Source organism: Erpetoichthys calabaricus, chromosome 3 (assembly GCF_900747795.2).
Source record: "Erpetoichthys calabaricus chromosome 3, fErpCal1.3, whole genome shotgun sequence".
Taxonomy (NCBI): domain Eukaryota; kingdom Metazoa; phylum Chordata; class Cladistia; order Polypteriformes; family Polypteridae; genus Erpetoichthys; species Erpetoichthys calabaricus.
In genome coordinates, this window is record NC_041396.2 from 17,323,293 (window position 1) to 17,341,256 (window position 17,964).

General features: G+C 40.7%; 1 protein-coding gene across 3 annotated transcripts in view; it reads right to left on the reverse strand.

Moving 5' to 3' along the window:
• Positions 1 to 17,964, reverse strand: part of kcnd3 (potassium voltage-gated channel, Shal-related subfamily, member 3) — a 505,116-nt gene that overhangs the window by 116,268 nt on the left and 370,884 nt on the right. The gene's annotated exons all lie outside the window — the stretch shown is intronic.

A 17,964-nucleotide genomic window follows, 5' to 3' on the forward strand; every position in this document is an offset into this window, starting at 1 on the left:
CACACACCAAGCACACACTAGGGCCAATTTAGAATCGCCAATCCACCTAACCTGCATGTCTTTGGACTGTGGGAGGAAACCGGAGCACCCGGAGGAAACCCACGCAGACACGGGGAGAACATGCAAACTCCACGCAGGGAGGACCCGGGAAGCGAACCCAGGTCCCCAGGTCTCCCAACTGCGAGGCAGCAGCGCTACCCACTGCGCCACCATGCCGCCCGTGGATGGGATCATTCATTTTGAAATCACTAGTAAGAACAAATACAATAACAGTGATGCGTTAACAATAACGTTTGACTGTCTCGGCTAATTAGGGTTGGGAAAAGCATGAAAAACGCCATTAAAAGCAATAAATGTTTTGATAAATTGCAATGAGGTTTATTACAGTGTAAATTATGTGCAGTAATGTGTTTTTGATTGTTCTGTATGTGGTGCATGGAGACCCCAGACGTCAGGAAATTCATAATAGTTAATAGAGACAGCTGGGCTTTTAATGCTCTTGGCGTCATTTGGCTGCGCCACACATTTTTTCTGACTTGCCGGCCATACCCCCAGCAGTCTTCCGAGGGCGCTATTGAGACACCACTTACACTCAGCAAGGAGTCAGTAAAGGGGAAGCAGAAAAAGAGTTAATGATAATAATGATTATTTATATTGGACAGTGGGGAGCCACTCCAACCACCACCACCACCAATGTGTGGCATCCACCTGGATAATGTGATGTGATGGAAGGGTGTGACAGATAGTTAGCCAGTAAGGGACAGGGGATCTTTAAGGGGACAGAATGGCCAGGAATGGACAGGACAGGAACTTTCATGACCACAGACAACGTAAGGGACAACCCAGCTGGGACGCCAAAGAGATGGAATGAAGGGGGAAGGCAGCTTCTTTAGGGTGCTGCCTCCTCCAGACTGCTAGATGGCAGCTCCCCTGAGTTACAGCAGTGCTCCGGATTCCCGCAGGGCATCATGGGACTTGGAGTTCTTTACCTCAGCCCTATTGAGTACCGTGGTTGTCACCAGAGGGCACTGAATGGGGTTTCCACCTTATCCGGAAATGCTTACAGACCACATGGATGGAAGAGCAGGAGCACTTCCAGGTTGGCCAAAATAAGTGGACTTGCCAGCCTCACAGAGGCAAGCCAGAGTCGGGTGGTAGGTGGACAAAGCTCGATGGGAGGAGCGGAGGAGGCAGAGACCAAGAGACAGAGAGAAGAATAAAGAATTACAATTGTGCTTTATTGTACTTGTGGCTGTGGTGGTGGGAAATGCTTGGTTCAAAGAGTTTCCCACACAATCAACAGATCTTTGAGCTTTTATCTTGTGCCCTGTGTCTGTCTGTGTTGGGATTTGGGGGGAGCTGTAGTACCTCCTGGTGTCCACAACAGTTGGAACCCCAGTTTGACATCTCACCCAAAGGACGATGCCAATTTTTACAGCACACTGTCTCAGTCGCTGCAGTGGAGCACTGAGATCTGCACACGGACTATAGGATAAGCGCCCCCTGGTGGCCACACCAATACCTCTTCAGATTTTTACAAGCTGGTTAATTAAACTGGAGGAGTTGACCCTTTGGAGGACAGTGGCTCAGATGAGGACAATACCTGCTTCAAAGGACAGGATTAGTTCCAGAATGCCATAGTACAATGTAAAATGATCTTCTACACAATATACAGTATAAGCTATACGTTTAGCAAAAAAAATAATACTGTTTTGCTTTCTAGGGGTTGTCATTTTTTGCGTGTCACAACAAAATCCTCCTTTACATTCTTGTGTTGTAATAGATTACGACGACTTCATCTTTGCTAAGAGTTTCTTATTTCTCTACTGACGAAACCAGACAATCAAGTGTTGTGTAAAACTGATCACAGATGAAGCAGGCAGTTCAGAAAAGCAAAATGATGACACAGAGTCCCCTTCCACACTCCTCTTATTTCTTGCCATTTCCGTGCATGCGATTCAATGGGCAGGTTTGAAATGGTCCTCGTTATGAGCGAGTGTGGGTGGGTTTTGCATTAATGAGTTTGTTGGGGCTCCGCCCCTTGTGTTTTCTTTTGCCTCCCCCCTCCCACTCCCACCCACACACACACACACACACACACACACACGCACACACACAACCACACACACACACACACATATATATATATGTGCATCTGTTATGTTGTAATTTTCATTGGCAGTCACATTTATGAAGGGTCTAAGACTAACACTGTAGCAGGGGGCTACATAAATAATGTTTGTTATATATTCTGTTTCCTTTTTCTTCTTTTATGTACATTATTTTTATAAATAAAGAAAGGAGGAGCCATGTAAAACAAAAAGGGAATCTTAGTTATGGATAGCTGCATATTCTGGAGGGATTTGTCATTTCCGACTGCTAGTTTTTAAAAAGGAGGAAGTGGAAGAATGGCGTTTATTTGAGATACGGGGATTCAGCACAATTTTTGGCAGATGATTCGCTGAAAACTTCACCCAAGAGGATCGCAGGCAGCAGATCATCGTAAGCACTTTCGTCTTGCCATAACTGAACATTCAAAGTCGGAGATGACAGGATAAAGGAGGTTGGAAGGGGCATGCCGATGGCGACCTTTGCCAAGCTACGCATCCTGAAGGTTTCCTCAGGCTGCACAGATCGGTCCCATTCAAAGGAGTGACATGTCATAGGAGTGACATAACAAAGGAGTGAAACCTTAGATATAAATTTCAAAGGAGTGACAACCATCCAAGTGGTAGGTGAGGTGACCATGATTTTTTTGGCGAGCGTACTTTCAGTTGTGTTCCTGCTCTCTGTTGAAGCAAGATAACAAATTATTGAAATAAAATTTGAATCATAATTTGGCACTCCATCTTTATGTCACTCCAATAAAATGTCACCCCTTTAATACAGACCCGCACAGATATATACAGTGGAACCTTGGTTTGCGAGTGTAATTCGTTCCGGATTCGTGTTTGTAATCCAAAGCACTCGTATATCAAAGCAAATTTCCCCAGAAGAAATAATGGAAACTCAGATGATTTGTATCCTCAACACAAAACTATTCATATAAAAATGATTAATACAAAATATAAAGTAAAAAAACGTAAAACAAATTAACTTGCACTTTACCTTTGATAAGAATCGTGGCTGGTGTGAGGAAGACGAGAGAGAGGAGGAGGAAGGTTATTGTGTAGGACGACTTTCACTCAAACTAACGGATTGCCTGCTACCTGTTGGCTCACTGGAATCTTCTTCTTTTCTTTGCGACTTTAACAAGGAGCCTCTCCAGTGACAGTTGCTTTTGCCTGAAGAGTCGCTACACTTGGACACAAAATAAAAAAATGCTTTACGCACTGTAAGGTTTCTAAACTCTTTTGGGATTCCCACCCCAACGGGACGACATGCAGAAGAGCGTCCTGAAGCAACCACAGGCTCCCAGCGCTGTAGCAGTTCACTGTGAAAGCGAATCCGAAAAGATCGCGGTCGTGTTACAAGTGCCCGCCGTTGATGGGTGATGCAAGGAACATTATAAATGCAGGGCACAGGATTACTTGGCCACTAACCTGGTCACGATCCTGCTTGACTGCTGTGTCTGTGCATAGGAGAGCGGCAGGTCCCGCTACAATAAATAACCGTGCTGTTCCTGTTTCACGCTGAATAAAGTTGGCTTCGTGTTTTTGGGTGCATGACAGGGACTCACATGTTACACACACACACACACGTGGTCACCATGCTATAGTATGCTATGTGAATTTCCCCTTGGGATTAATAAAGTATCTATCTATCTATCTATCTATCTATCTATCTATCTATCTATCTATCTATCTATCTATCTATCTATCTATCTATCTATCTATCTATCTATCTATCTATCTATCTATCTATCTATCTATCTATCTATCTATCTATCTATCTATCTATCTATCTATCTATCTATCTATCTATCCTAATAAAAGGCAAATCCCTCACTGACTGACTGACTGACTGACTGACTCACTCATCACTAATTCTCCAACTTCCTGTGTAGGTAGAAGGCTGAAATTTGGCAGGCTCATTCCTTACAGCTTACTTACAAAAGTTAGGCAGGTTTCATTTCAAAATTCTACGCGTAATGGTCATAACTGGAACCTGTTTTTTGTCCATATACTCTAATGGAGGAGGCGGAGTCACGTATCGCGTCATCACATATTACGCCTCCTACGTAATCATGTGAAGTGAAAACAAGGAAGAGATTTACAGCACGAGTCAAACGCGGGAACGAAGGTAAATGACATTAATTGTTGAGTGTCTTTTAATACTGTGTAAGCATACATATTAACAGATGTGCAATTAAACGTGTGCATTTACGGGGTGATTTCTCAGGCTTAAAGCTCGAAGTGATCACTCGAGTGAAGGCAGCTTCACAAAAAAAACAGATCCTTAACAAACTGTTATTGGTATATTTTCCCTCAATTTTAAAAGGTTTTCTTTTCTTCTTAATAAAAATTTAAAAGCAGAACTTCGCCGGTGCGAACCGCGGGGATTTGAGCGACTGACGCATACAGACATATTCATGAGTGCAGGTACTTCGGAAAGAAAGCACCGTGTAAACCTAAAGTTTAAATTAAGTTCATAGACCTACAAAAGGTTGCCATTGATTTCAGGCAAGATTGCTTTTCTCCTGTACAACTATACGTTGCATTCTCAAGAGTGTGCTTGCACGACTTGGTCATATTACAACCGGAGTGCTGAACTTACAACGTGATATACAAACAGAACAATCGTAAAAACAGGATTAAATAAAAAGGCTGCTTCCGTTGGCAAAGCAACGAAAAAGGAAGACCTTATATGACGTTCGTTTATAAAACAGCAGAGAGGCTGTGTGAAGTCAGCTTCACAAAAAAACAGATCCTTAACAAATTGTTATTAGTATATTTTCACTCAATTTAAAAAGGTTTTCTTCTTAATAAAAATTTAAAAGCAGTACTTCGCCGCTGCAAAGCACGGGGATGTATATATATAGATAGATAGAGATATATATGTATATATCTATATAGATAGATATATATATATATAGATATATATATAGATATATGTGTATGTATGTAGATATGTATATATGTGTATATATATATGTAGATATGTAAATATGTATATGTATATATATGTGTCTGTATGTGTATATATATATATATATATATATATATATATATATATATATATATATATATATATATATATATGGTTGAAATAGTTTACTGTCAAATAAATGCAAAGAGTACTCTTTGAATTTATTTGACAGTAAACTATTTCAACCATTCTATGATCTGCTCCTCACAAACTGAGGGCACCGTGGCGGATGTTAGCAGATTGCTGGCCAACCACAAGTGTTACCTGGTAGGTAACCACCCATACAATCAGATTGTGACACAGACTACGAATGCCGTGAATATATATATATATATATATATATATATATATATATATATATATATATATATATGTGTGTGTGTGTATGTATGTATGTGTGTATATGTATGTGTATATATATGCTGATATATGTATATATATGTGGATGTTTATATGTATATATATGTAGATATGTGTATATGTAGATATGTATATATAAGTATATATGTTTATGTATATATATGTTTACATAACCTCTTTAACACACTACTTCTCCGCTGCGAAGCACGGGTATTTTGCTAGTCTATTATATAGTGCCCTTCATATCTATCTATCTATCTATCTATCTATCTATCTATCTATCTATCTATCTATCTATCTATCTATCTATCTATCTATCTATCTATCTATCTATCTATCTATCTATCTATCTATCTATCTATCTATCTATCTAACAGTATACGCTCATGCAAACGTTGACTATATGAGTGAGGCACACTGACTGAGAAAGAGCATGGGAGACGATTACCCACAATCCCGCAGCGAGAGAGAGAGAAGAACCATCAGCTCAGTTGTCATCACATGACACTCGGCAGACAAAGCTATGAGCACTACTCGTATTGCAAGACCTTGCTTGTTTATCAAGTTAAAATGTATTAAAAATTTTAGCTCACCTTGCAAAACACTCGCAGACCAAGTTACTCACAATCCAAGGTTTTACTGTAAGTGGGATTTTGTGGGTTCGGAAATGTCATTGCAGTATCAGGGTGTCCACTAGGGGGGGCTTTATTACAGCAAAATTGACAAATTAGCAGAGATGGCGTTTCAACCCAGAAGGACTAAAGTTTTGATTCGATTTCCACTGCGGACCCCGTCCCATTTCCATTTTTTTTTGTTTGTTTGTTTTCTTGCCATGGGCCGCCAAACTCCAAACAGAATTTGTGGCATTCCGCAGTTTGAAGCAAAAGTATCCAATTGGGTAACCCAGTCAGTAATTTTTTTGGATGATTTTCTTTTTTTTTTTTCCTTCTTTTATTAAATATTTCCTTTTGGAAACAAACCCCCACGAAAAAGCCCATTTATCAACTCCACAGTGAAAAGTAGTCAGAAGAAAAGCGTTTATTGGACAAAACCCGCTGCGAGTCCACCATGCATCAATGGACGGCAGGGATAACAGTACAGAGAAATCATCAGTCACTGCAATAATCAGCTCTGCCTTTAACATTCAAGGTACAGCGATGAGGAGACATCAAGCAGCAGCAAGGTATTAATATTTTCATGTCAGCAACTGATGAGGTGAAAAGAGAAATTGGTAAGGGGGTTGGGGGGGGGGGGGGGAGCTGTATAGGAAAGGAAATAGATTTACCTCCATTTGTCTTCCCTCCGACACATCGCAGGCCTCTCCTGATGGCGGTCTGCACGTGTGAATGAGGAGAGCGCCCTGTGGGGTTTGATTAGCCTGACTGTTTTATGAATCGCGTCCCGGGAATTGAAGGAAATGTACAAATCGCAAACTCCCGCGCTCTTCAATCTCATGTACACAGCAAACAGAAACTCCACGGGGAAATCTTGACTTCTTCGATTTACTAAAGTCTACCACACGAGTCACTGGAGTTGTGTCTCATTATGAAATGATGAAAATGGGGTCATCCGATGTACGACGAAGAAGGAGTGGGAGGCCGCCTGGGCACGGAGACATCTTGGGTCGATGTGGGACACTTGCTGACAGGAACGATCTGAACTGAATTCAAGAGTTGGGGCTCCTTCAGGGTTCCTTCACCATCTTAAGTGTTTAATTTTACTTTTTAAATTTAAATTTTATTGATAGTTTTGTCTCCTTGGTGTTGTCACACAGGTGCGCATGGGAGGCAGCTAAAAGGTCTAAATGAGAGTAATTCCACACCAGACCAGGGGGGTGGCGGAATACACAGACCTTTTTTCCGATGATGTCACTTCTGGTTCCGGACAGAATAACATCACTTCTGTTTCCAGACCCTTGGATGATGTCACTTCCAGTGAAGAACCCATGAAAGAAGAGACTTCCGGTTCCGGCCTTTTTGATAACGTCACGTCCGGATCCGAACATATAGAAGAGGACCCTTTCACTTCCGATCTCGATGACTTCACTTCCTTTTCTGGCCTTTCGAGACGCCATATTTGATTAACCTAATCAGTTCTGTTTTGGACTCCAAAACGGAGATATAAGGGAATATTACTGCCCCAAACCTTTTTATGACTCTTGTGTCTGCTCTTTGTGACTCGTGTTTTGTTCATGTCCTATTGTGTTGCTTATTAATTACGATGTAATTCTGTATAAAGTTCACATTGTATTTATTAGTTTGCAGAGGTAGGCTACTCAAGCCCCTTGACTTGACTCTGGTTTTAAACTTTTGTGAATTGTGACTTGCTTAACAGAAATAAACAAGTTAGACGATGTAGGCACCGCGTAACACTCAGCTGCGTTCGGCGATTGAGTTCATTGGTGTGACAGTTGGATTATTTCACATTTTTTATTTACGTCGTCCAAGAGTCACGTATTACATTTTTGCCTATTAAATAGTTTTTAACAGTGAGTCCTATTCAAAAGTAACAGGAGGTTCTGCTCAGTCTTTATAACACACTGGTGAGGCCTCATCTGGAGTACTGGGTGCAGTTTTGGTGTTTGAGCTACAAAAAGGACATAACAGCACAAGAAAAGGTCCAGAGAAGAGCGACTGGGCTGATTAGAGGACTACAGGGGATTAAAAACTTGATGGATTGACAGATAATCTCAAATCCATTGAATCATCACAGGAGCACTTGTACAGCAGACAGGCTTGAGCAGATTTGTGGAAGATGAAGTTTAATGTCAGTAACTGTAAAGAATTACACATAGGAAGTGAAAATGTGAGGTTTGAATACACAATGGGTGGTCAGAAAATCGAGAGTCCACCTTATGAGAAGAATTTAGGAGTCATAGTGGACTTTAAGCTATCGATTTCCAGACAAGCCATTAAGAAGGCTAACAGAATGTCAGGTTATATAGCGCCTTGATGTGTGGAGTACAAGTCACAGGAGGTTCTGCTCAAGTCTTTGTAACACACTGGTGAGGCCTCGTCTGGAGTACTGGGTGCAGTTTTGGTGTTTGAGTTACAAAAAGAACATAACAGCACTAGAGAAGGTCCAGAGAAGAGCGACTGGACTGATTGGAGGACTACAGGGGATTACAAGCTTGGTGAATTGGCAGATAATCAAGAATCTGTTGAATGATCACAGAGGGACTTGGACAGCAGACAGGCTTGGGCAGACTTGTGACAGATTAAATTTAATGTCAGTAAATGTAAAGTGTTACAAGTGGTAAGGTTTGAATACACAACGGGAGGTCTGAAAATTGAAAGTCCACCTTAAGAGAAGGATTTAGGAGTCGTAGTGGACTCAACTACCAGTGGAATCGACTACCAGACCAGTGCTCAGACACCATTAAGAAGGCTAACAGAATGTCAGGTTATATAGCACCTTGATGTGTGGAGTACAAGTCACTGGAGGTTCTGCTCAGTCTTTATAACACACTGGTGAGGCCTCGTCTGGAGTACTGGGTGCAGTTTTGGATTTTATGGCATGATCGAGGCATGAGATTAGGTTTATGGGGGTGTCACTGTGATAAGGGGGCTGGCCATTTCACTACTAAAACAAGAGGGGCTGTGTTATTTCTGAGTGCCCCTCGAGTTTTTCCCTCTCTTAGGTTTATTTTGTGTTTTTGGACCACCCTTCTGGAGACTTTACCTTCACCAGGCTGTCAGCAGATGGCAATTCCTCTTCATCAGATCTACTTACTCTGAAAGGCACTATATAACACAGCACGCTGTGACTTGACTTTTCTGGCCTGATTTCTAGTTCAGTTCCAGAGGTGAATGACAATCAGCATGGAGCTGACAGACAGTGACAGAGCCGTCACCGGCCCAGGACAGCGTGCTGTGCGCTTCAAGAGCTTTCAGAGGAAATGCTATCTATTGATCTAACGGGACAGCCGACACCATAAAATTCCTCCCTACATTTTTTAATATTAAATTTATTGGTCAATTCATCAATAAGTAATACCAACATAAATAATAAAGCAAGCTATTAAAAGAGAACTGGTAATGATTCAGAACATAAAAGAATTAAGTAAACAAAATTAAACAGTAATAAAGTGACAAATCAAAGGAAATGTAGAGAGAGTATACTAGAATAACTAACTGAGCACCCAAATATTATGGATACTGTATATATTTTGGAATCCTTACTTATAAATCTGTTGTCAAATTAAATACATTATATTTCAATAAAACATAATGAAATAAAACATTAAAAACACTGAAATGTTGACAAATACATTCACTGAGAAATTAAAATCAGGTAATCAAGATACACAGCTGCCTCCTCCAACTTACTTTATCCAATTCAGGGTTACAGGGGGCCACAGCCCACCCTAGAGTCCTAATTCTGACCCTGAGCCTAACCCTGCAGCCACTCACCCAAACTTTTTCATATGACTGTATAGAAATGATTTCAATGGGGATATAAAGAACAAGCTGCTGAAGTTTGCAGACGATACCAAGATAGGTGGATTGGCAGATAATTTAGAATCTGTTATATCATCACAGAGGGACTTGGACAGCAGACAGGCTTGGGCAGACTTGTGGCAGATGAAATTTAATGTCAGTAAATATAAAGAATTACACATAGGAAGTAAAAATGTGAGGTTTGAATACACAATGGGAGGTCGGAAAAAATCGAGAGTCCACCTCATGAGAAGGATTTAGGAGTCATAGTGGACTCAACACTATCCACTACCACACAGTGTTCAGAAGCCATTAAGAAGGCTAACAGAATGTCAGGTTATATAGCGCCTTGATGTGTGGAGTACAAGTCACAGGAGGTTCTGCTCAGTCTTTATAACACAATGGTGAGGCCTCATCTGGAGTACTGGGTGCAGTTTTGGTCTCCAGGCTACAAAAAGGACATAACAGCACTAGAGAAGGTCCAGAGAAAAGCAACTGGGCTGATTAGAGGACTACAGGGGATGAGTTATGAAGAAAGATGAAAAAAGCTGAGCCTTTACAGGAGATGAAGAGGTGACCTGACTGAAGTGTTTAAAATAATGATGTGAATTAGTCCAGTGGATCGAGACTGTGATTTTAAAATGAGTTCATCAAGAGCATGGGGATACAGTTGAAAACTTGTGAAGGGGAAATTTCACACAAACATTCGGAAGTTCTTCTTCACTTAGTGACACTTGGAATAAGTGACCAAGTAGTGTGGTGGACAGCAGGACTTTAGGGACCTTCAGAACTCGACTTGCTGTTATTTTAGCAGAATTAAATGGACTGGCCTGGCGAGCTTTATTGGGCTGAATGGCCCGTTCTCATCTCGATTTTTTTAATGTTGTAACCCAAATGCACATTATGTTCTTATTAGCGGCCACTTGCGAGTAAACGCGCAACAAGAAACAGATAAATAAAACACACCTGACACGTCTGCTGGCAGAACACTGAAGCATTGGGTCAGTGGGTGCCTTCACCAGGACTTGTCGCTTTCTGCACTCTCACCCATTTGATGCGTCTCTCTTTTTGCACCTTTGTATCATTGCCGACTTTTCCAGTTATTTTTCCTGTTATTTCATAATATGTGTTCTGGTCATAGAGCTGTATGTGGTGAATAAACCAAATAATTACGGGGTATTCAGTATTTGGACCCCTTCACGTTCCTCACATTTTGTTTTGTTGCAGCTTTATGCTAAAATCATTTCAATTCTTTTCTTTTCCCCCATCAAGCCCGTCATACTCAAGAATGACAAAGCGAAAACGGGATTTTAGAGAACTTCTGCAAATTTATTAAAGGTGAAATAAGCTGACATGTCTTATTAACACAAGAATTTAGTCCCTTTATTATGACTCCTGAAATCAAGTGGCTCAGGTGCCTCCGATTCTACTGACCGTCACTGAGATGTCCAGAGTCCATTCGTGGTCAATTCAGTTAATGGGACTGATTAGGAAAGACCACCATGCCTGTCTATCGAAGGTCCAACAGCTGAAGGATCAAGTAAGCCAGGAGGCAGAAGGAAATCCCTGCAGAGCTTAGAGGCAGGAATGGTGTGCAGGAAGGCAACGTAACAAATTCCAAAAGAAGCTTCCCAGGAGCAGAGTGTTCTCCATAATTGTTAAAATGGAAGAACTTTGGAACGACCACAACTCTTCCTAGAGCTGACCACCCAGCCAAACTGAGCCATTAGGGGAAGAAGGGCCTTAGTAAGGGAGGTGACCCAAAAAGCAACTGTTCATTCTGACATAACTCCGGAGAAACTTCCAGAAGGAGGACCATCACTGCAACACTCCACTCGTCTGGGACATACAGTATGTCATAGTGGCAAGATGACACATGGAAGCCTACCTGGAGTTTCCAAAAAGGCACCTAAAGGACTCTCAGGCTGTGAGAAATGAGATTCTCTAGTTTATTGAAACCAAGATGACCTCCAATTAACCAGGATTAGCCAACATAACCTTCAATTAGGATCACGGTGGCCTCCATAATTCTTAAATGGGAGAATTTTGGAACAGCCACAAGTCTTCCTAGAGCTGACTGCCTGGACAAATTAAGCAATCCTGAGAGAAGAGCCACAGTAAGGTAGGTGACTGAGAAGCTGATGTTAACTCTAACTGAGTTTCACAGAATCTGTGTGGAGATGGGAGAAACTTCAAGAAGGGCAACCATCACTGCAACACTCCACTTGTCTAGGACTTATGTCATAGTGGTCACACGTCACATGAAAGGCCACTTGGAGCTTCCAAAAAGGCACCAATAGGACTCTCAGACTGTGAAAAATAAGATTGGATGGTCTGATGAAACTAAGATTAGCCAAGATAACCTCTAGTTAGGAATGAAGGTTCCCAAGAGCACATTGGCCTCCATAATTCTTAAATGGAATAATTTTGGAACAACCACAAATCTTCGAAAAGCTGGTCATCAGACAAACTGAGCAATTAGGGGAGAAGGGTCTTGGTAAGGGAGGTGACCAGGACTGTGATGTTCATTCTGGCAGAACTCTGGAGAACCTGTGTGGAGATGGGAGAAACTTCCAGAAGGACAACGATTGATGCAACAATTCACTAGTCTGGGACTTATGTCATAGTGGTCAGACGAGACATGAAAGCCCACTTGGAGCTTGCAAAAAGGCACTTAAAGGACTCCCAAAAGCACAGTGGCATCCATAATTCTTAAATGGAAGAAGTCCGGAACAACCACAGGTCTTCCTAGAGCTGACTGCCAGGACAAATTAAGTAATCCTGAGAGAAGAGCCACAGTAAGATAGGTGACCAAGAACCTGATGATTAACTTTAACTGAGTTTCAGGGAATCTGCGAGGAGATGGGAGAAAATTCCTGAAGGGCAACCATCACTGCAATGCTCCACTAGTCTGGGACTTACGTCATAGTGGTCAGACATCACATGAAAGGCCACTTGGAGCTTCCAAAAAGGCACCAACAGGACTCTCGGACTGTAAGAAATAAGATTGGATGGTCTGATGAAACCAAGATTGGCCAAGATAACCTCCAGTTAGGAATGAAGGTTCCCACGAGCACATTGGCCTCCATAATTCTTAAATGGAATCATTTTGGAACAACCACAAATCTTCGAAAAGCTGGTCTTCAGACAAAGTGGCCAAGAACTCTACAGAACCTGTATGGTGATGGGAGAAACTTCCAGAAGGACAACAATCAATGCAACACTCCACTAGTCTGGTACTCATAGTGGTCAGACGAGACATGGAAGCCCACTTGGAGTTACCAAAAAGGAACCTAAAGGACTCTCAAGTTGCGAGAAACAAGATTCTCTAGTTTAATGAAACCAACATTCGCCAAGGTGACCTGCAATTAACCAACATTAACCAATGTAGTCTTCAATTAGGACTGAAGGTTCCCAAGGGCACAGTGGCCTCCATAATTCTTATATGGAATAAGTTTGGAACAACAACAGGTCTTCCTAGAGATGGCCGCATGGACAAATTAAACAATCCTGAGAGAAGAGCCACAGTAAGATAGGCGACCAAGAACCTGATGTTAACTAAAACTAAGTTTTAGAGAATCTGTGTGGAGAGGAGAGAAACTTCCAGAAGGAATACCATCATTGCAACACTCCACTAGTCTGGGACTTATGTCATAGTGGTCAGACGAGACATGAAAGCCCACTTGGAATTTCCAAAATGGCACCTACAGGACTCTCAGACTTTGAGAAACACGATTCTCTAGTTTAATGAAACCAAGATACACAGTGGCACAGTGGCCTCCATAATTCTTATATGGAATAAGTTTGGAATAACCACAAGTCTTCCTGGAGATGGCCGCCAAGACAAATCAAACAATCCTTGGAGAAGGATCTTGGTAATGGAGGCGACCAAGAACCTGATGTTCATTCTAACTGAGTTTCAGAGAACCTGTGTGGAGATGGGAGAAACTTCCAGAAGGGCAACCATCTCTGCAACACTCCACTTATTTGGGCTTTATGGAAGAGTGGCCAGATGACACACAGAAGCCCACTTGGACTCTCAAACTGCGTGAAAGAGGATTCTCTGATGTGATGAAGCTAAGATTGAACTGACTGGCCTACATTCTAAGCTATTTGTATGGAGGAAGCCTGGCTCCACTCATCATCTGTGCAAAACAATTCCAATGGTGAGGCGTGGTGGTGCCAGCATCATGCTGTGGGTTTGTTTTGGAGTGACACGGACTGCCAGATGAGTCAGGGGTGAGAGAAAAGTGAATGGAGCAAATCACAGAGACATCCTTAATGAAAACCTACCTACCAGAGCCCTCTGGACCCTCAGACTGGGCTGAGTGGTCACCTTCCAAACCTGACAAAGCAAAGTAAACACAGAGGTGGCTTGGGGACAACTCTGTGAATGGCATTGAGTGTCCCAGCCAGAACGTTGACTTGAACCAAATTGAACATCTCTGGAGAGACCTGAAAATAGCTGCCCAGCAAAGGTCTCCATCAAGCCTGACCGAGTTTGAGAAGATCTGCAGAGATGAAAATCCTCAAATCCAGGTGTGCAGAGCTTGTTGCGTCAGACTCAAGAAGATCCCAGAGGTGCTTCAATGGAGGACTGAGTAAAGCGTCTGAACACCTGTGTCAATGTGAAATTTTACTTGTAATAAATTTGACAGATAGGAAAGGCACTATATAATAGATATTTGTGAAAGAGTGCCTATCTATCTATCTATCTATCTATTATTACTATTAAGTTATTATTACTGTGTGGAGTAGGAGGAGTGTAAAGGGGGAGTAAATGTGGTCTTTGTGTCATAATGAATTATTAACTGTTAAAGTTTATGTGCGGAGTTGGAGGAGTGTAAAGGAGAGTACAGGTAGTCTTTGTAGTATAATAATTATTACATATTCAATTTCTTATTAATGTGCGGAGTAGGAGGAGTGTTAAGGAGAGTAGTTGGGGTCGGATGTATGGCTCTCTTGTTTATTATGATGCTTGGTTTTTTATGTAAATTAAATGTGTATATTGTTTTGTTAATGTTTTTGTCACTGTTTACAATAAAGGTCATTTTAAAAAAAAAAATTATCTATCTATCTATCTATCTATCTATCTATCTATCTATCTATCTATCTATCTATCTATCTATCTATCTATCTATCATGCCTTTCACATCTATCTATCTATCTATCTATCTATCTATCTATCTATCTATCTATCTATCTATCTATCTATCTATCTATCTATCTATCTATCTATCTATCTATCTATCTATCTTTATATAGTGCCTTTCACATCTATCTATCTATCTATCTTTATATAGTGCCTTTCACATCTATCTATCTATCTTTATATAGTGCCTTTCACATCTATCTATCTATCTATCTATCTATCTATCTATCTATCTATCTATCTATCTATCTATCTATCTATCTATCTATCTATCTATCTATCTATCATGCCTTTCACATCTATCTATCTATTTATCTATCTATCAATCATGCCTTTCACATCTATCTATCTATCTATCTATCTATCTATCTATCTATCTATCTATCTATCTATCTATCTATCTATCTATCTATCTATCTATAGTGCCTTTCACATCTATCTATCTATCTATCTATCTATCTATCTATCTATCTATCTATCTATCTATCTATCTATCTATCTATCTATCTATCTATCTATCTATCTATCATGCCTTTCACATCTATCTATCTATCTATCTATCTATCTATCTATCTATCTATCTATCTATCTATCTATCTATCTATCTATCTATCTATCTATCATGCCTTTCACATCTATCTATCTATATATCTATCTGTCTTTATATAGTGCCTTTCACATCTATCTATCTATCTATCTATCTATCTATCTATCTATCTATCTATCTATCTATCTATCTATCTATCTATCTATCTATCTATCTATCTATCTATCACATTTCTAAAAATCCTCCTGTCGCTTTGCCATTCTGGGGTATTGAGTGTTGTTTGATGTGGAAAAAAAATGAATTTAAATGATTTTAGCAGATTTTAGCTCAGCATCACCAAATGTGAAGGAAGTTCAGGGGTCTGAATGCTTGCTGTAGATGTGACAGAAGATTAGAAGTCCTCACATGATGAAGTGGTGGGCATTTGAAGAAAAGGTTAGCAGAGTTGAAAGTCACCAGAGGTGAGTGCCTTGTCATCCTGCACTAATGAGGCCAGTAGGCGAGCATCAGGGCCAGCATGTCACCCGTCCCTTTACAGAGCGCGACGCTGCTTCACATTTGTAAGAGTGTCTGTGTATGCGTGTGCCAGGCTGGACTGGCTCTGCCAACTCACCACACGGCATTTCTAATGCATGCGGCTTCTAAATTGTTTATTAGGAATGAATGTGAATCCTCAGATGGCAGACAGCGCTGAGGTCCCCTCCCGTTTCCCCCTTGCTGTGAGGGGGACTCACCAGCTAAAATCTGCCGTCTCTGTTTATCTCGGGGATGGAGTCCATGGGGGGCTGCGTCGGTGTTCAGCTCTCAAATGTTCCTCTAATCCATGCTAATGTATGCAGAGCCACGACTGTTTGCGTTACACTTGAACCTCCAAAAAATTCAGGCCATTATCTCTCAAGAGAAGATCAGCCAGCTACGTGTGGCATCACGTCGCGCTCACGAGAGAGAGGCGCCACTGAAATTTATGAGATCGCCACGGAGAGGCTAAACGCGCAGCTGGAGTCGCCCCTGCCATCCCTCAGGCTTTGTCTCAGCTCACAACAGGCTGCCTTCAACAACAGCCACCCCTCCAACCCAACACATCAGACAAGTAAGAAACACAACATGTTGTTTTTACACACTAGAGACGGAAAAAAAGACAGAGACTGCCCCTCACGGGTTGGTGACAAACAAAACCTGGCAAACATGTGTCTGTCATGTGGGGCAAAGGAGTCTGAGCTCAAAAGACAGGAAGACAGCAGTCCGGTCAGAGCAAAGACAGGGGGACAGCAGGGAGACGCTAAATGCCCGATCAGGTCAGCGTCCCTACAGGCCCAAGGTGCGAGAAGAACTCAAGTCCTTCTTCAAATTTTATTTAGCATTTCATGTTATGGATCAACACTTTATCAGCATATGTGGACTGAAAATAAGCTGCTTTGAAATTTGAGTTACTGGCACAGACAGGGAGAGAGAGAAGGGACGAGGACAGAGAAGGGACAGGGACGACTGCTGGCTCAGACTAGAAAACTGCAAACAGACGGAGGTGACACTCGATAAAGTCAAACAGAAAGATGAACAAAATTAAGAGGAGCATTAACAAGATAGCTACAACTGAAAGGCACTATATGATAGATAGATAGATAGATAGATAGATAGATAGATAGATAGATAGATAGATAGATAGATAGATAGATAGATAGATATGAAATGCACTATATGATAGATAGATAGATAGATAGATAGATAGATAGATAGATAGATAGATAGATAGATAGATAGATAGATAGATAGATAGATAGATATGAAAGGCACTATATAATAGATAGATAGATATGAAAGGCACTATATAATAGATAGATAGATAGATAGATAGATAGATAGATAGATAGATAGATATGAAAGGCACTATATAATAGATGATAGATAGATAGATAGATAGATAGATAGATAGATAGATAGATAGATAGATAGATATGAAAGGCACTATATAATAGATAGATAGATATGAAAGGCACTATATAATAGATAGATAGATAGATAGATAGATAGATAGATAGATAGATAGATATGAAAGGCACTATATAATAGATAGATAGATAGATAGATAGATAGATAGATAGATAGATAGATAGATAGATAGATAGATAGATATGAAAGGCACTATATAATAGATAGATAGATATGAAAGGCACTATATAATAGATAGATAGATAGATAGATAGATAGATAGATAGATATGAAAGGCACTATATGATATATAGATAGATAGATAGATAGATAGATAGATAGATAGATAGATAGATAGATAGATAGATAGATAGATAGATAGATATGAAAGGCACTATATAATAGATAGATAGATAGATAGATAGATAGATAGATAGATAGATAGATAGATA